Below are 5,495 nucleotides of genomic sequence, written 5' to 3'. Positions count from 1 at the left end.
TCGCCCGGCGACCTCCTTCAGGTGCCGCGACACACCAATCTCTTCTCCCCCGCGGCACATTAACTTTTACTCTCTTTTTTGACAAACCACATTAACTTTTACATACTTACAACACTCGAGGAACAAACGATCCACAAGCATCACGCCGATACCAAACAAGAGCAAAATCACAAAGCTAGCTAAACGGTAAAAGACTAAAAGTAGTGGCGCGACCGCCGACCGGGGTACGTTGCGGAGCACGGCGAGCCGCTAGAGGGCGGGGACGCGGAAGAACCTGCCGTGGCACATGCAGCGGTAGGCGATGGGGCACGACTCGGAGGCCTCGGCGCACCGGAAGCTGATCATGACCCGCTTGCACGGCGCGCACGCCCCGCACGCGTGCGCGCAGTCCGGCAGCCGCGACCCCGTCACCGCTCGCTCCTTGAGCGTCATCATCCCTTGCTGCCCCTCCCCCTCCCGCTTCTGCTGATTTGACGGGGATGCCGCCTGTCCTCTGTAGTCGTCCTGGCCTGCGGTTCCGGAGGGCGTCGCCTCACCGCCAGGTCGTAGGACGTCGGCGCCTGAACCTGCATAATGCACGTAACGTGTCAATTGCCACATGTACCATGTCAGCTGCTGGTAAGTGGCCGGAGTCCTACGCACGCAGTTACGAGCCCACGCAACGATTGACTGACTGGCTGGCTTACTTGGTGTGGTTCTGGCGCCATGGGTCACGCACGAGCACGAGGCCGTGGCCAGCGCAAGGGCCAGCGCCAGCGCCCACCGAGCTCCCACGCCAGCAGGCCTCCTCATCAACCGGCTCGCACCACAGCTAGCTCGCACGTTATGGTAGAGCCGTGCCCGTCCGTGGAGGAATTGAGGAAGCTAGAGAGCAGACAGCGAGACTGAGCAAGCTAAGGTAGCTAGGCGATGCTCGCGAGCGCTTGCTTATATATACACACGTACGCACGCACGCTTCAGAGAGGAGACTGAGATGCGCGTGCAAGGGCAAGCGACCATAAATAACAGTGGATCGGAGTGGAGATACGTCGGCTCACATGGAACCCTTGTGCATGCGTGCAGCCAGCGAACACGAAGAAGACGAGGAGTAGTAGATGTGCCTACTAGTAGCAGACAGTGTGTGATCGATCGATCGATCGATCGCCCGCTACGTATTTATGCCCCTCGTCGCCGCGCCGCTGGGCGTCGCAGGCAGGGGCGCAGTTATTGCGCCGCCGCAGAGGAGCAGCCGGGGAAGAGGCCGGCCGAAGGAGGACGACGTCGCTTCCCGTGGACATACTTTATGTTCATATGTAATACTGTAACACTGCTCCGCTGAAACTCTTCTGAAACCCTGAGCGCGATCGATCGGGTACAGAATATATCCGTGTATATTCTGCTCTACTCTGCTCTGCTGCGCCTCTTTGGTTCGGTTAATGCACTGGCACAACAACTCTGGTCAAGCCGGGCCGGCATCAATGCGGCTGCGAGCTGCTCTCTTGCGCGGTTTAATGGCGCGCATGTAAGCTGCATGCATGGACCGGCTGCCAGCACGCCGACGTGTCTGACGCTGCCACGGTGGTGACACTTGTTTCATGTGCATCGTGGGTCTAATGGATGGAATTAGGTTGAGTTCGTGAGGTACGAGCTTCTGGATGAGTGAATAGGCGGGCTCTTCCAGCTAACAACTACTGTGCAGTTCAAGCCTTCGTGTCAAACAGAAGGGGGCTATGAACTGAAAGTCTGAGACTTGTTGGTTTGGAACCACCTGAGCAGGAGAGTGCTAAGTCTGAAACTTCTCGCGGTGCTTCGGTTAGTATTGAAATCTGTACAGCTTCAGCTAGTTTCTGGAGCAACACCACAGCGGAGGTGTCGTACTAGACTTCGAGGCTGAGTTGAATGAAGAGACAGGCATTGTTTGCTCTTCAGTACGATGGGGCTCAATGAAAGGCCAAGGTGGGCTTCATTGTTTTTTTTTTTGAAAACGGGCAAAAGATTTGCCACGTATATTAATTAAGAGAGAATAGAGTTTGTGTTACAAACACCCTTTAACAATACAGGGAAGAATCACTCTCCCGGCATGATGGACCCTAGTTTTTTAGCTCCGGCGGCGACCCAGAACGAAGCCTCCCTTTTGATGTTGTCGAGGAGAATCGTAGGCGGAGCAGCCTTGTTGCGGAATACGCGGGCGTTTCGCTCGTTCCAGATCGTCCATGTGGTGAGCATGGTGAGCGAGGTCATGGCCTTCCGGTTGGGGACGGAAGCATCGGTCAACCCAAGCCACCAATCTAAGGTGGAATGTCTCAGGGGCCAAGTGGAGGTATTAACGTGAATGACCTGCAGCCACGCTTTGATCAAGCCCCATAGTTGGATGGTGAACCGGCATTTGAAGAAGAGATGGTCAACCGATTCACGCACACGCATGCATAAGGGGAACGAGCCACAGTTTGGCCAACCGCGCTTGGCCAATCGATCCGCGGTCCAGACTCTATTTTGGATGGCCAGCCAGGCAAAGAACTTGACCTTGGGTGGAGCCCAGATTTTCCACACTGCATGCTCCAAGGGAGAACGAATGAGACCAAGAAATTACGCTTTGTAGGCGGACTCCGCCGTGTAGAGGCCACTAGTAGAATGCTTCCAAACAATGTCGTCGTCAATATCCTCCTGTAGGTGGGAGTCCCGGATGGTGGCCCAAAGCTCGAGAAATTGCCTGAAGTGCTCTATAGTGAAACTGGACGACAAGTTGATCTTTTTAACCCAAGCACCATCCTTTAGCGCTTCCTGCACCTTCCAATTCTTCCTCGTCGATGCCGCGTAGATGAGAGGGGCTATGTCCATAGGTTTGCGGTTGTGCACCCACAGAGAGTCCCAAAAGGGGGTGCGCACGCCATTGCGGTGGGCTTCATTGTTATCCATCTGTTGCCTGGACACTTTTGTTCTCGCTCTGAAATCTTATGTTGCTCTGCACTTTTTGCAAACCTCAAATCTGCCGCTCGTGGATGAAAAATATTGTACTCTAGAACCTCAAAGCTGTGATAAGAGTGACGGCTGTTGCCCGTGGTTTGATAACAGGCAATGGAACAGATCTTCATCATGCGGCATTATCATTTCAGAGAGGGAATTTTAGCGGAGGAATGAGGACGAGACCACGTGGCTCATGAATATGAAGGTAAGTTTACATCTATGAACATACCGGATCCGTGGCGCAATGGTAGCGCGTCTGACTCCAGATCAGAAGGTTGCGTGTTCGATTCACGTCGGGTTCAATACCCCGAATGTATAATCCGGTTCAATTTTTTGTTTTTTCTATGCTTCAGTTTTTTCTGAACTGTTTTTTTTTTGAGGATCACACGGTCATTTTATTGCTCTATAACAGGAAGTACAATAGAGGGATCCCATGGCCTCAAGGCCAATTTCATGGACAATGGGTCGACCCATTCTCACAAAATCCTGTGCCCTCGCTGGCCCATTGGGTACCCCAGGGCCGACCCAAAAGTCAGCTAGAATTCTAGTTTTTTAGCTATATGTATACATCGAACAGAAACTGGGTAATTATTTGTTGTCTACTAATTCCATAGTCATTGCCCTCGCTGGGTAATTAGAGTCTGGGATCAGCCACTGATCTACTATATGAACAGAAACTGAAGCAGTCCACAACCAAGAACCAAGTACCAGGCCGCAACCAAGAAGCGGAGCCTGTGGGGGCAAGTTTCACCTGTGCTTGGCAGCGGCTTGAGGAAGGGTAAGTGGACCAGAGCAGCACGAGCAGGAGAAGCAGTTGGACGTGGATGGCGAGCGGGACGACGAGCTAGAAGGCGAGCAGGACGCCGAGCTATATGCTAAGAGGGACGGTGAGCAGGATGCCGAGAGGGAGGAGCCAGAGACAGCGCCGCCGCTGCCGTAGAGATGGACGTGGGTGAAGGGAGACGACTGCCTTGGGTCGACCCTGCCGATCCAATGGGTCAATCAGTGCCGGCTCTACTGGACCGATTCCTATACGAGGACGACCCGACAGACCCGATGGCCTCGACTTTTTGGGTTGGGCCAATGGCCCGACGGGTTGACCCGGCCCGTTCCCATCTTGACAGGTGAGGTTAAGACGAGTGGTGTGCTACTAAGGGCATCTTCAGGGCGTCTAAAATCGCCGTCTGGGGGTGAGCCGGCGCAAAAATTGGGCCTGGGGGCGAGTTGGTCCCCAGCCGCCGGCCCCAAGGCCGCCCCCAGACACGTTTTAAAATAAAAGAAGTTCGGCTTAAACACGATAAAATTCGGCCAAACACGATAAATTTCGGCCAAACACGATAAATTTCGGCACATTTCGGCGAAGTTCGCGGATTTTCATTACATAGCACATATACATAAATTAATCTAAAGGAAAAACTGGCTGAAGTCGTCGTCGTCGCCGCCATCGTCGTCGTCGGCCTTCTCCTCCTTGACGCGGGCGCCCCTGCTGGACCCCTGCCCGGCGTCGCCATGGCGGACTGGTGGCGGCGCATCGTCGTCGTCGTCGTCGCTGTCGCAGATGACGACGACTCCGCCTTCGTCGCGGCCGCGTCGACGCTCCGCGAAGCGAAGCAGGGCGGCGCGCTGGCGCCCCTTCGCCTTCTCCAGGCGCTCCTTCTCCATCGCTATGGAGTCCCTGCGCGCCCATTCCAGTGTCGCGTCGTCATCGTCGAGCTCCGTCGTCACTGGCGCGGCCGGCTCCTTCTTCACCGGCGCGAGCCCCGGCTCCGTCTTTGGCTTGACGAAGCGCGGAGGAGGAGCCGACGAGTAGGCGCGCCGGCCGCCCTCGTTGATGACGATGCCGGCGCTGCGAATGCGCCGGCCGAGCGGCGTCTCCGCCGCGGGCTCGGCCTTGACGCCGAGCAGGGCTGGAGTGCCGGAGGAGTGCGATGCGGGAGAGGAAGAAGAGGAGGAGGACCCGAACCTCCTTGGCGCCCATGGCCCGGCGCATCAGCACGCCCTCGAGGGGGGAATCATTTACGGTGTCCATCTTCATCATCCCGGCGACAACCACGATGAGGAGGGAGTAGTCCACCCTCGGGGTTGATGGTTTGTACCAGTAGCTATGTGTTTAATCTCTCTCTCTCCTGTGTTCTTGAGATGTCACGATCTTGATGTATCACGGGCTTTGTTAATATAGTCGGATCATATGGTGTTTTCCCCTCTCTATCTTCTTGTGATGAATTGAGTTTTTCCCTTTGAGATTTCGTGGTTATTGAATTGATTACTTTTATGGATTTGAGAGCGCTTGATATATATCTTGCAATTGAATACTCGTGGTGACAATGGGGTATCATATTGATTCACTTGATATATGTTTTGGCACTCAACTTGCGGATTCCCGCGGTAACATTGGGGTAATCTATGCATAGGGGTTGATGCACGTTCTTGTCCTTATTTCTCCGGTAGAAATCTTGGGGCACTATTGTAGTTCTTTGTGTGGATTGAGTATTATGAATATGAATATGCTTTGGTGTTATTCTAGTACGAACTCTAGGATAGATCGAACGGAG

General features: G+C 54.3%; 1 non-coding gene across 1 annotated transcript; it reads left to right on the top strand.

Annotated features, from left to right (window-relative positions):
• Positions 1-3,173: 3,173 nt before the first annotated feature.
• On the top strand, positions 3,174-3,245 carry TRNAW-CCA. The gene has a single exon. It is a non-coding gene; the product is annotated as a tRNA-Trp (tRNA).
• Positions 3,246-5,495: the final 2,250 nt, after the last annotated feature.

Source organism: Triticum dicoccoides, chromosome 2A (genome assembly GCF_002162155.2).
Source record: "Triticum dicoccoides isolate Atlit2015 ecotype Zavitan chromosome 2A, WEW_v2.0, whole genome shotgun sequence".
NCBI lineage: Eukaryota > Viridiplantae > Streptophyta > Magnoliopsida > Poales > Poaceae > Triticum > Triticum dicoccoides.
This window is presented reverse-complemented; position numbering and strand designations above follow the sequence as displayed.